This window comes from Cervus elaphus, chromosome 5, assembly GCF_910594005.1.
Source record: "Cervus elaphus chromosome 5, mCerEla1.1, whole genome shotgun sequence".
Classification (NCBI taxonomy): Eukaryota; Metazoa; Chordata; class Mammalia; order Artiodactyla; family Cervidae; genus Cervus; species Cervus elaphus.
Window position 1 is genome coordinate 76613429 of NC_057819.1, and position 15033 is coordinate 76628461.

Consider the following 15033-nt stretch of genomic DNA (forward strand, 5'->3'; position numbering starts at 1 on the left):
ATACATTAGTATTTACCACCATTTTACTCTCCACACAAAGAGGCATCAGATATAGATTATTTTACAGACATTTTTACCCAAACTTCAAGAATCTGATAATCTTCATTGAACACAATTGTCTTGAAGAATAAAAATGAAGAAATAATACTTTATAGAAGCTACTTTGTACAGACCAATTTATAAAATTTCTACTATGATACTTTGTTCATTTTTTAAACACTAAGACTTATCTACTAGTGTAATCTGACATGAAAAGTGGATATGAAAAATAGAAGAAAATATTATTGACAAATTTCTATTACACATGAGATTCAAATACCCTACACAAAAGTTTATCTAACTAAATCACAAAAATGTAAAAGTTATTCTAGGAATACAATAATATGTTATTTCTATGATAGTTCTTAGGATCTTGACCATAATCTATTATATGAATAAGAAAGAAATACAAATAGACATATTAGTTTTATAATAGCTCCCGTTTTTATTCATCTACTGCTAAATCCAATCAACTGCTTCTTGAGGAGTTACTATTTGGAAGAATTTAGCAGTAGGGATTGGTTTTAAAGATTACAATTTAGTAGGCAACAGCTTTTATGAGCATTTATATACATATGTTTTCTAATTTACCCTCAAATCAATCTCTACAGTAAGTAAGACAAAGACAGTGAATATTGGGAAAATTAATTGAAAATGAGAACAATGGTTTTAATGGGTTACACCATGTAAATTATCTAGTAGAATGAACTTGTCATGCTTGATTCAGCTTTCAGATTTACATTTTCTCTTTAACAGACTCACCCATTCACATCTTAGGTGGCTTTAGAATATGCAGTGTCACTACCTGTTACAGTTTCATGAATACACATTAAGACATATTTACTACAGTGCTGTTCTAGAAGCAGAGTTTCAATAATAATGTCATTATACCTTCAAATTTATCAATATGCTAATATTTCTATAAAAGAAAGCAAAAAGGCTTAACTTTATATTTTAAAATAAATGTGCAAAGGAAATCTGTTGAAATACATAAATGCAGCTGGATAACTAATGGAATATTTTGCATAGTAAGGATACCTCCTGAGACCGAGGTTCATATTATAAATTCATCCTATAAATTTTAGGTACCATGCTGCATTAAGTGACTGCAAGAAGAAGACTAGGCTATGAGTTTTAAGCAGATGTGCATTAATCTCTGATCTGCTACTTCAATGTTACATTTCTGTATAATAAGTCATCTGATATTGTGTCACCAAAAAATTCCCTATGCTAAATTTTTACTCTTTAACCTTTCTCTAAATGAGAAGGAAAACTTAAGCAGTGTAACAACTTAAAGTTATTATACATGAATAGCATGTTTAAGAGATGAAATATTTGAAGATATATGTGAAATCATGAATATACTCACATTGTGGCATATTACAAATATAGTGATATAAAAAGTTATTTTCTGACTATATTTGCTCACTTTACAATACCTGTTTCTGATTTTGGATCTATATAACAGAGATGCTCTTAGCACACTTGTCACAAGTGCTTATTAAGTCATCAATCATACAATAAGCTAAAGATTGTTCTCTTGAATTTCGGGATATATTAGAAAGTATCAGGACTCAATTTCTGCACTCTAGTCACATGCAATCATTTAGTTTCTCTCTCTTCTTTCTTCCTTTCCTTTTAATTTCCTCCTATATTAGAAACTGTTTGTGCTCAACACAATCTACGTGATGCTGTTATTGCTAGTTTTTCACATTCCCTTCGTGTCCTTGCTCTAGGAGTGGGTCTCTGTCTAATTCTTGTAGTGAAAGTGAGTACAAGTGATAGAGTGATAGCTTTCATTGAAAGTAAGGGTATCTGGTAAGCTTTTCCCAAATTTTCTTCCTCCATCTGCTGATTAAATTTTCTTGAAGTTAGAAGGTAGTGAAACCTCTCAGATAAGAAGAGAATAATAGAATGGGCTCATTAATCCAAAGTTAATGTTCTAAACCAATTTTACAAAAGTTCTACATAAGATTTTACTGAGGGCTGCTTAAGTTTGCTATGAACCATTTTTTCCCCATATGACTTTCTTTCCTTGCATATACTTCCTTTAGTAATTCTGCCAAAATTAAAAACAAAGTCTCTATAAAAGACAGAAAAGGATTTTAATTTTCTAAATTCTTGATCATCAAATTATCAACAAAACTGCATCCTAGATCCTACAATCTTAACGTAAGGCTTGTAAGGTGAATGAGTGTATGCACAAGCCCAAATATCTGGGGAAAAAGCATAAGAAGGGAGGATTGAGATTCTTATACATATATAATATTTGGATTTAGCTAATATGGCACTGATATATATATATCACTATATATATAATTGCTTAGTTGAATTTAAAGGGAGAGTAAGACCCTGCATTAAAATGCAGGTAGGCTACAATTGGGGTACAGAGTTTAAGTAAAGCTCATGAATTTAAGGCAATATTTTATAAATACATACATAAAATTTCATTAAAAAAAAGCAGTCTATCCTAAAGGAAATCAACCCTGAATATACATTAAAAGAACTGATGCTAAAGCTGAAGCTCTAATACTTTGGGCACCTGATGCAAAGAGCCAACTGATTGGAAAATACACTGATGTTGGGAAAAATTGAAGGTCAAAGGAGAAGAGGGCAGCAGAAGATTAGATGGTTGGATAGCATCATTGACTCAGTGGTCATGAATTTAAGTAAACTCTGGGTGAAGGACAAGGAAGCCTGGCATGCTGCAATCCAATGAGGTCACAGTCAGGCACAGTTTTGCAACTGAACAACAGAAACATAAAACTTCATGTTGCATCTTTTGAGAATACAAGAGAAATCTAAAAATATTCCTTAAGGCTAAAACAGATACCCAATGATATCATTCATACATGCAATGTAAAAAAAAAAAAGCATATAAACAACAAAAACAAAAAAATCAAACCAAACAAAAAAGAACACATAGAGAACAGAGCATTGGTTACTAGAGGGGAAGGAAAGGTGTAGGGGGAGGAATGGGTAAAGGAGGTCAACTGTATAATGATGGGTGGAAATTCAATTTTTGGTGGCAAGCATGTTGTAATGTATACAGAAATAGAAATATAATGTTGTACACATGTTGTATATAATGTCAGAAAGCAACATTACTTCAATTAAACAAACAAACAAAAAAAAACACTGATTTCCTGCAACATGAATGCCAATTCAAATAATCACTGGATTGAAACTGTCCCCCAAAACAATGCAATTGTCAAAATTATAGGTAATGAGAAAATAATATAGGTGATTTTAATAATATCTTAGATAATAAATGACAGTATAATCTGCATAAATAGATAACTGAGAGCAACAGTCTTTATCTGTACATACCATCAAAAAATACTTCAGGGAAGAACTAATGTAATAGCTAAGGCAATTATTAATAACTATGTTTTAAAAGATGATACAACAAACAGCAAACAGTGGGAAATTCTTAAAGAGGTTGGAATAACAGACTACCTTACCTGCCTCCTGGGAAATCTGTATGCAGGTCAAGAAGCAACAGTTTTAACTGGACATGGAAAAACAGACTGGCTCCAAATTGGGAAAGGAGGATGTCAAGGCTGTATATTGTCACCCTGCTTATTTAACTTATATGCAGAGTACATCACATGAAATACCAGGCTGGATGAAGCACAAGCTGGAATCAAGATTGCCGGGAGAAATATCAATAACCTCAGATATGCAGATGACACCACTCTTATGGCAGAAAGCAAAGAAGAACCAAAAAGCCTCTTGATGAAATTGAAAGAGGAGAGCGGGGGGGGGGGGGAGGGCTTAAAATTCAGCATTCAAGAAACAAAGATCATGGCATCCAGTCCCATCACTTCATGGCAAATAGAAGGGGACACGACAGAAACTGTGACAGATTTTATTTTTTTGGGCTCCAAAATCACTGAGAAGATGACCACAGCCATGAAATTAAAAGACGCTTGCTCCTTGGAAGAAAAGCTATAACCAACCTAGACAGCATATTAAAAAGCAGAAGCATTATTTTTCAGATAAAGGTTTGTCAAGTCAAAACTAGGGTTTTTCCAGTAGTCATGGGTGGATGTGAGAGTCGGACATTAAGAAAGAGTGCAAAAGAATTGATGCTTTAAAACTGTTATTGGAGAAGACTCTTGAGAGTCCCTTGGACTGCAAGGAGATCCAACTGGTCAATCCTAAAGAAAATCAGTGTGAATAGTCACTGGAAGGACTGATGCTAAAGTTGAAGCTCCAATACTTTGGCCACCAAAGATGGGAAGAACCGACTCACGGAAAAAGACCCTGATGCTGGGAAAGACTGATGGCATTAGGAGAAGGGAATGACAGATGGTTGGATAGCATCATGGACTCCATGGATATGAGCTTGAGCAAGCTCCAGGAGTTGGTGGTGGACAGGGAAACCTGGTGTGCTGCAGTCCATGGGATCCCAAAGAGTTGGACACGACTGAGTGACTGAACTGAACAGATTGATACCATTTGCTATCGGCTTGGAATGGAGTTGAATTATGGCATATGAATGTTGTAAAGATCAGAAGCTGAATCAACAAATTCTAGAGGGTTCTGAGAAATAAAGTTTTATCATGATGGGTAAATTTATCTAATATGTTATTAAAATTAGAGCTTTCCATACAGGAAAAAAATTAAAATATTGAGAGAATAAATTAAGGAAAATTCTTTTCAATGTAGACCATTGTTTTTTTCTCCTTAAGCTAGCAAAACACTATTAATCAACTATACTCCAGTAAAAAATAAAAATTGAAATAATATTTATTGAAGTTTATTTTGATATCATCTCTCATTTTAAAGTTATCAAAATTCTATAGAAAAATCATTTAATTTGCTATTTTCATAACTGAAATTGTATTCAGGGAAGTTAAGTCTTTGTTAAAGATACCTTAAAACATGTGACTGAATTAAGAACTGAGTCTACAAATCCAGTGCACTTTCCATGACATCTTGCTACCATTAAGATTAGAAGAGAACTTCACACCAATGTTCCTTAAAAAAAAAAAAAAAAAACTTTGAATTACCGGAAGACTGAGGAAGTCCAGAAATGTTATTCTGTAATGAATTCTTATTCTATAATGGCGTTTTTAGGAACTGAATCATGAGTATTTTATGGCTGTAATTTTTTAATCTTTTTCTTTATAAAAACTCTCCAAGCAAACATCAGTCTCTATGATAAGAGACATCAAGGAGAAGGATTCTTTCCCCCTACACTTAGGTCAGAATTTTAAGATGCATATATGATGCTAAGGGTTGGAAGTGCCAGAGAGAATTACAAAGAGCAGTCGCATTCAGAAACAAAGTTAGAGACACATGAGCAGTCTTTACTCCATCTGGAAGTTTCCTTAGGGAATTCTCCTCCCCAAAGTTTTAAAAAAAAAAAAAAGGCACTATTTTAAAGATAAAGCCTTTTTCACCTAGACTGTTCCAATTCTAGACTTTAGATTGTCTGTATCTCTCTACTCCCTTCCATAGCTTTCTTATTAATAAAGGCAATCCCTGTAAAATTATGATAGGTTTTCTAATTTCATCAAATTAGCAAGGGCAAAGAAGGATATATAGGACATAAGGAAGAGATAAAATTTAGTATCTAAAATTTAATTATTTGGAAATTTAATCAAAGAGTTCCATAGCATTCAAATTACATTATACTTCTAATATGAATTCTATTACTATAAAGTGTACTTTAGCAGTCATATTTAAGCATTTTGAGTGAAAATAAGAGTGATGTCAATTAATTAAATATGAGCTTTTGCTTAAATGAATTTTTTAAATGGTACTTAGCATTGTTTCTATAAAGACCTACATTCAAATAACTAAAATGAACAAGAGATGAGTCTTCAGTGTACTTAAGAATTAATAACATCTCATAAATAACTAATAAATGGTGAGGAAAAACTACAGAAAGCTCACCCATGTAACGATACACGTTATAGCACTAGATGATATCTGAGGGTCATCAGTTTAGTGTTTTTCTCTTGATTTCCCTACCTATTAACCATTCACATTTATATCACTACGTGTGTGCATGCGTATTAAGTTGCTTCAGTTGTATCTGACTCTTTGCAACCCTACGGACTGTAACCTGCCCCAGGCTCCTCTGTCCATGCAATTTTCTAGTCAAGAATACTGGAGTGGGCTGTCATTTCTTCCTCCAGGTCACAGAATGATAGGCAGAAATAAAAATTTTTAAAAATTATATGTAGAAAGCACAAAAATCACACATGAAAGAGCTAAATGTAACATGTATGTGTCATGAATTCAAAATTTGACTTTCATTTTTACTAGAAAGTAACTTCATAAAGTTTCATTAAATTTTAATTTTAGTTTTTGGTTTATTTGTTTTAATACATTGCTCCTAGGAACATCATGATATAATAGAAAGGAATATGAACTTTGGAATCACAAAGCGGTTTTGGAAACTGACCTTACCTCTAACAAAGTATGTGACTTTGGACAAGTATCTCACGTTCCTAGGGTTTTAATGCTTTAATCATCAAATGGGGATGGTAAGCCAATATTTATCAGATTGAGAATTAAAATATAATGTGCTATTTTGTCAAAAGTTTTCACTTTTGTCTTCAGTTCAAAGGATTTGTTAACAAAATAAGGCACTCATTCTATACAAATAAATAATACCAATAGAACCCCCAGGGAATCTGATTTTGTTGGCCAGTGGAATTTGATTACAGAACTTCCACAGGACTAGGGAAACAGACTCTTGGAGGGCACAGACAAAACTTTATGTGCACCAGGACCCAGGAGAAAGGAGCAATGACCCCACAAGAGACTGAGCCAGAGTTGCCTGTGAGTATCCAGGTGTCTCCAGCAGAGGCGTGGGCCAACAGTGACTTTCCACAGGGTCAGGGGCACTGACTACAGCAGTCCTGGCTCAAGTCTTTTTGAAGGAGGTCACCATTACTGCCACTACCCCTACCATATGTTGACCTCAGGCCAAATAACAGGGAGGGAACACAGCCTCACCCTTCAACAGAAAAGTGGAGTTAAAGATTTACTGAACATGAATATGCCATCAGAGAAACATCCAGATTGCCCCACAGCCAATCCTACCCGTCAGGAAGCTTCCATAAGCTTCATATCCTTATTGATCAGATGGCAATTAGAATGAAAGCCACAATCATAGAAAACTAACCAAACTGATCACATGGATCACAGCCTTGTCTAACTCAATGAAACTATGAGCCATGATGTGTTCAGTTCAGTTGAGTCATTCAGTCATGTCTGAGTCCATGTGACTCCCTGGACTGCAGCACACCAGGCTTCCCTGTCCATCACCAACTCCTAGAACTTGCTAAAATTCATTTCCATTGAGTCAGTGATGCCATTCAAACATTCATCCTCCATTGTCCCCTTCTCCTCCTGCCTTCAAACTTCCCCAGCATCAGGGTCTTTTGCAAAGAGTCAGTTCTTCTCATCAGGTGGCCAAAGTATGGGGCCTTCACACAAGGACAGGTCATGGTGCACAGTTCTGAAAAAAACATGGTCCACTGGAGAAGGGAATGGCAAACCACTTCAGGATTCTTGTCTTGTGAACCTCATAAGCAGTATGAAAAGGAAAAAGAAAAAAATGATATGGCACTGAAAGATGAGCTCCCTTGGTCTGTAGATGCCCAATAAGCTAGAGAACTAGCTCCAGAAAGGATGAAGAAGCAGAGCCAAAGCAAAAACAATGTCCACCTGTGAATATGACTGGTGATGAATGTAAAATCTGATACTGTAAAGAACAATATTGCATAGTAAACTGGAATGCTAAGTCCATGAATCAAGGTGAATTGGAAGTGGTCAAACAGGAGATGGCAATAGAGAACATTGACATTTTAGGAATCCATGAATTAAAATGGACTGGAATTGGTGAATTTAATACAGATGACCATTATGTCATGTGTGGGAAAGAATAGCTTAGAAGAAAAGGAGTAGCCCTCATAGTCAAGGAGGCTGAAATGCAGTGAAAGTGAAAGTTGCTCAGTCATGTCAGACTTTTTGCAACCCCATGGACTATATAGTCAATGGAATTCTCCAGGCCAGATTACTGGACTGGGTAGCTGTTCCCTTCTCCAGAGGATCTTCCCAAATGAAGTGCAGTACTTGGGTTCAATCTCAAAAATGACATAATGATCTCTGTTTGATTCCAAGGAAAGCAATTCGATATCACAGTAATCCAAGTCTATGGCCCAACCACTAATATTGAAGAAGCTGAGGTTCAACAGTTCTATGAAGACCTAGAAGACCTTCTAGAACTAACATGAAAAAGAGATGACCATTTCATTATAGGGAAGTGGAATGCAAAAGTAGGAAGTCAAGAGATACCTGGAATAACAGGTAAGTTTTGCCTTTGAGTACAAAATGAAGCAGGGCAAAAGCTAATAGAGTTTTGCGAAGAGAATGCACTGGTCATAGCGAATGCCTTCTTACAACACAACAGAATGGAAGACTCTACACATTGGCATCACCAGAAGGTCAATACCAAAATCAGAGTGATCATATTCTTTGGAGCCAAAACTGGAGATGTTATATATAGTCAGCAAAAACAAGACTGGGAGCTGACTGTAGCTCAGGTCATGAACTCCTTACTGCTAAACTCAGACTTAAATTGAAGAAAGTAGACAAAACGGCTAGACTATTCAGGAAAGACCTTAATGAAATTCCTTATGATTATACAGAAGAAGTGACAAATAGATTGAAGGGATTATATTTGATAGACAGAGTGCCTGAAGAATTATGGACAGAGGTTCATGACATTGTACAGGAGGTGGTGTTCAAAACTATCCCCAAGAAAAAGAAATCATAAAGGCAAAACTGTTGTCTAAGGAGGCCTTACAAAAAGCTGAGAAATGAGGAGAAGCGGAAGGCAAAGGAACAAAGTAAAGATATACCCATCTGAAAGGAGAGTTCCAAGGAATAGCAAGGAGAGATAAGAAAGCCTTCCAATATTTCTTCCTTCAGAGAAATAGAAGAAAACAAAATAATGAGAAAGACTAGAGATTTCTTCAAGAAAATTTGGGACACCAAGGGAACATTTCATACAGCGATGGGCATATTAAATGACAAAAACGATATGGACTTAACAGAAGCAGAAGATAGTAGGAAGAGGTGGCAAGAATACAGAGAAGAACTATACAAAAAAATATCTTAACGACCCAGATAACCACAATGGTGTCATCTACATATGTGTGACCTACAGCCAGACATCCTGGAGTGCGAAGTCAAAGCGACCTTAGGAAGCATCACTCCAAACAAATCTACAAACAATCTACACACATCTACATGGTGTGACCTACAGCCAGACATCTTGGAATGCGAAGTCAAAGAGACCTTAGGAAGCATCACTCCAAACAAAACTAGTGGAGCTGATGGACGTCAAGCTGAGCTATTCCAAATCTTCAAAGAAGATGCTCTTTAAATGCTGCACTAAATCAGTTCAGTTCAGTCGTTCAGTCATGCCCAATGTTTTCCAACCCCATGGACTGCAGCACACCAGGCTTTCCTTTTCATCACAAATTTTTGGAGCCTATTCAAACTCATGTCCATCAAGTCAGTAATGCCATCAAAAATCTCATCCTTTGTTGTTCCCTTCTCCTCCTGCCTTCAATTTTTCCCAGCATCAGAGTCTTTTCCAATGAGTCATTTCTTTGCATCAGTGGCCAAAGTACTGGAATTTCAGCTTCAGCATCAGTTCTTCCTGAATGAATATTCAGGGCTGATTTCCTTTATGACTGACAGGTTTCATCTCCTTGCAGTCCAAGGGACTCTCAAGAGTCTTCTCCAACACCACAGTTTAAAAGCATCAATTCTTTGGTGCTCAACCTTCTTTATAGTTCAAATCTCACATCCATATATGACTACTGGAAAAACCATAGCTTTGACTATATGAACCTTTGTTGGCAAAGTACTGTCTTTGCTTTTTATCATGGTGTGTATGTTGGTCATAGCTTTTCTTCCAAGGAGCCTTTTAATTTCATGGCTGCAGTAACAATCTGCAGTGATTTTGGAGCCCCAAAAGATAAAGTGTCTCATGGTTTCCATTGTTTCCCCATCTGTTTGCCATGAAGTGATGGGACTGGATGCTATGATCTTATTTTTCTGAATGTTGCAGCTTAAGCCAACTTTTCCACTCTCCTCTTTCACTTTCATCAGGAAGTTCTTTATTTCTTCACTTTCTGCCGTAAGAGTGGTGTCATTTCCATATCTGAGATTATTGATATTTCTCCTGGCATTCTTGATTTCAGCTTGTGTTTCATCCCACACTCCATTTCACATGATGTACTCTGCATAGAAGTTAAATAAGCAGGGTGACCATGTATAGCCTTGATGTACTCCTTTCCCAATTTGGAACCAGTTTGTTGCTCCATGTCCAGTTCTAACTGTCGCTTCTTAACCTGCATACAGCTTTCTCAGGAGGCAGGTAAGGTGGTCTGGCAATCCCATCTCTTGAAGAATTTTCCAGTCTGTTGTGATCCTCACAGTCAAAGGCTATTATGTAGTCAATAAAGCAGAAGTAGATGTTTTTCTGGAACTCTCTTGCTTTTTCCTTGATCCAATGGATGTTGGCAATATAATCTCTGATCCCTCTAACTTCTAAATCCAGCTTGAAAATCTGGAACTTCATAGTTCACATACTGTTAAAACCAAGCTATGAGAATTTTGAGCATTACTTTGCTAATATGTGAGATGAGGGCAATTGTGTGATAGTTTGAACATTGCTTGGCATTGCCTTCCTTTGAGATTGGAATAAAAACTGTTCTTTTCCAGTCCTGTGACCACTGCTGAGTTTTTGAAATCTGACATAGTGAGTGCAGTACTTTAACAGCATCATCTTTTAGGACTTGAAATAGTTCAGCTGGAATTCCATCACCTCCACTAGATTTATTCAGAGTGATGCTTCCTAAGACTTACTTGATTCCACAATGTCTGCCTCTAGGTAAGTGAACACACCACCATGGTTATCTGGGTCATGAAGATCTTTTTTATGCACTTATTCTGGTTATTCTTGTCACCTCTTCTTGAGATGTTTGTATGGTATCAGTGACTCAATGCACATGAGTTTAAGCAAGCCCTGGAAGTGAGTGATGGACAGGGAACCTTACGTTCTGCAGTCCATGGGGTCACAAAATATTGGACGTGACTGAGTGACTAAACTGAACTGACCTTAATTATCTAGCTTAGTTTCAATATACTAACATTAGAGAAATAGAAGCAGTAGGATAATTTGCCAAATTGAGTTTTGACCAACATCAAGACTTAAACAGTGCTTGGAAGTCCCATGTCACAGGGCCATCTGGATTCCGAGTTGGGAAAAACTCCCAGGCAGCAGGTCATCTCTGTGGGTGAACTTCAAAGATTTTTTTTTTTTTTTTTTTGGTCATGTAAAACTTGGAATGTTGTTAACCCTGGGGCTTGATTGGCCAGGAGCCTCCAAGTGGCTCAACAATCTCAAGATTACTCCTATCTTATCTATGGTGCTTCCAGTCTTGTACTCAGAGCAGGCAGTCACTCACTGTCAGAACAGTGTCCAAGCAAGTTAGAAACCAGGTCATAGGCTTGCTTTGCTTTGTCTCTGAAGCCTAAACAAGACTATTTAATTTCCCTAACATGTGCTTGGTCCTTTGGCACCTTATGAATAGGTTATGCTAGCAATTCAATATCAAAAAAAGAAAAAGAAAAAAAAAAGCAGAAGAGCTAAATAGATATTTTTCAAAAGAGGAAATGTACATGGCCAAGAACACATGAAAATATGCTCAACATCTCTAATTATCAGGAAATGCAAATCAAAACCATGTGATATCCCCCTCACACCTGTCAGAAAGTGATCATTAAAAACCCTACAAGTAACAAATGTTGGAAAATGTATGAAGAAAAATGTACCCTTGTACACTGTTGGTGGTAATCTAAATTGGTTTAGCCATTGTGGAAAACCATAGGAGGATTTCTCAAAAAAAGAATTACTATATGACCCAGCAATTCCACTCCTGAGTATATACATGAAGAATAAAACACTAAATTGAAAAGATATATGCACCTTGATGGGATCTAGCCATGACACTATTGGTAAAGAACCCACTTGCCAGTGCAGGAGACATGAGAGAAATGGGTTCAAACCCTGGGCCAGGAAGATCCGCTGGAGAAGGGCATGGCAACCCACTCCAGTATTCGTGCCTGGAGAATCCCATGGACAGAGGAACCTGGCAGCCTACAGTTCATCAGGTTGCAAAGAGTCATACATGGCTGAAGCAACTTAGCACAGCACAGCACAGCATGCACCTCAATGTTTGTAGCAGCCTTATTTGAAACTGCCAAGATATGGAAACAACCTAAGTGTCCATAAATAGATAAATGAATAAAGAAAGAAGATGAGGTACATATATGTATATATATGGAATGTTGTTCAGACATAAAAATGGATGAAATTTTGTCATTCGCAACAATAGACTCAGAAGGCATTATGGTGAAATGCTTTCACCATAAGGTGAAATAAGTTAAACAGAGAGATAAACACTATGATATTAATAATATGTGGATGGAATGTAAAAAACACAAGAGAGTACTGAATATAAAATAAAAGAAGCACGACAAAACCCACTGAAATGTTGTGAAGTAATTAGCCTCCAACTAATAAAAAATTAAAAAAAAAAAAATAAAAGAAGCAGACTCACAGATTCGGAGAAAAAAACCAGTGGTTAGTGGTAGAGAGGGAATAGAGCATATAGGAGTGAAGTAGCAGGTGGTACAAATTATTTGGCATAAGATAGATTTAAGGTTGTGTTGTATAACATAGGGGATATAGCCAATACTGAATAATAATTAAAAATGGAAAGTAACATTTAAAAAATTAAAATTAAACACTGCTATATATTAATTCATTTATTTCATGTTTTATAGTCATGGGCTAATGTCTAATTGTCATTGTATATCTAATTCTCCCTTTATGAGACATAATTCAGCAATATTTACAGATGTGTATGCAACTGTTTGTTACTACAATTAACACTGATCCACACATTACTGCATGACTGAAACAACAACAAAAAAAGAAAAAAAGAGACAAAATAGCTACTTATGATTAAAAGAACATTGCCTTTAAAAAACAATTTTTGTCTATACAAATTTGGTATAAATGGCTGCCATTTCGTTTGACAAAATGATATCAATCTGTCATTTTAATTTTGATGCTTTTCATCATAAAATGTGACATATTTTGCTTTTCTGAATGGAGACGTTTTAGATTAGGTAAGTCAGATATATAAAGAACTCTATCTAGAGATACAGACCAAAAATATCTATAGGATTTTTTAAAATTTTTATCCAGGTGTATCTAATATTTTCCAACTCTACATCTTTAAATGGCTGTAGTAATAATGTATATGCTTTTACTAGACTAGATAGCTGCAGGTATATCCCTCACTTCAGTTCAGTTCAGTTCAGTCGCTCAGTCCTGTCTGACTCTTTGCGACCCCATGAATCGCAGAACGCCAGGACTCCCTGTCCATCACCAACTCCCGGAGTTTACTCAAACTCATGTCCATCGAGTCAGCTATTCCATCCAGACATCTCATCCTCTGTTGTCCCCTTCTCCTCCTGCCCCCAATCTCTCCCAGCATCAGGGTCTTTTCCAATGAGTCAACTCTTCACTTGAGGTGGCCAAAGTATTGGAGTTTCAGATTCAGCATCAGTCCTCCCAATGACAACCCAGGACTAATCTCCTTTAGGATGGACTGGTTGGATTTCCTTGCAGCCCAAGGGACTCTCAAGAGTCTTCTCCAACACCACAGTTCAAAAGCATCAATTTTTCAGCACTCAGCTTTCTTCACAGTCCAACTCTCACATCCATACATGACCACTGGAAAAACCATAGCCTTGACCAGACTGACCTTTGTTGGCAAAGTAATGTCTCTGCTTTTTAATATGCTATCTAGATTGTTCATAAGTTTCCTTTCAAAGAGTAAGTGTCTTTTAATTTCATGGTTGCAGTCACCATCCACAGTGATTTTGGAGCCCAAAAAAATAAAGTCTGACAATGTTTCTACTGTCTCCCCATCTATTTCCCATGAGGTGATGGGACCAGATGCCATGATCTTAGTTTTCTGAATGTCAAGCTTTAAGCCAACTTTTTCACTCTCCTCTTTCACTTTCATCAAGAGGCTTTTCAGTTCCTCTTCACTCTCTGCCATAAGGGTGGTGTCATCTGCATATCTGAGGTTATTGATCTTTCTCCCGGCAATCTTGATTCCAGCTTGTGCTTCTTCCAGCCAAGCGTTTATCATGATGTACTCTGCATATAAGTTAAATAAGCAGGGTGACAATATACAGCCTTGACGTACTCCTTTTCCTATTTGGAACCAATCTGTTGTTCCATGTCCAGTTCTAACTGTTGTTTCCTGACCTGCACATAGGTTTCTCAAGAGGCAGGTCAGGTGGTCTGGTATTCCCATCTCCTTCAGAATTTTCCACAGTTTATTGTGATCCATACAGTCAAAGGCTTTGGCGTAGTCAATAAAGCAGAAATAGATGTTTTTCTGGAACTCTCTTGCTTTTTCAATGATCCAGCGGATATTGGCAATTTGACTTCTGGTTCCTCTGCCTTTTATAAAACCAGCTTGAACATCTAGAAGTTCTCAGTTCACATATTGCTGAAGCCTGGCTTGGAGAATTTTGAGCATTACTAGCATGTGAGATGAGTGCAATTGTATGGTAGTTTGAGAATTCTTTGGGATTGCCTTTCTTAGGGATTGGAATGAAAACTGACCTTTTCCAGTCCTGTGGCCACTGCTGAGTTTTCCAAATTTGCTGGCATATTGATTGCAGCACTTTCACATCATCTTTCAGGATTTGAAATAGCTCAACTGGAATTCCATCACCTCCACTAGCTTTAGTTTTAGTGATGCTTTCTAAGGCTCACTTGACTTCACATTCCAGGATGTCTGGCTCTAGGTGAGTGATCACACCATCGTGATTATCTGGGTGGTGAAGATCTTTTTTGTACAG

General features: G+C 36.7%; 1 long non-coding RNA gene across 1 annotated transcript in view; it reads left to right on the forward strand.

The window, feature by feature from the left end:
• Window positions 1-13503, forward strand: part of LOC122693360 — a 29693-nt gene extending 16190 nt beyond the window's left edge. The window contains exon 3 of the long non-coding RNA XR_006340889.1: window positions 13459-13503. This is a non-coding gene — a long non-coding RNA (uncharacterized LOC122693360). The remainder of the gene's footprint in view (window positions 1-13458) is intronic.
• The last annotated feature ends 1530 nt before the right edge of the window (window positions 13504-15033 follow it).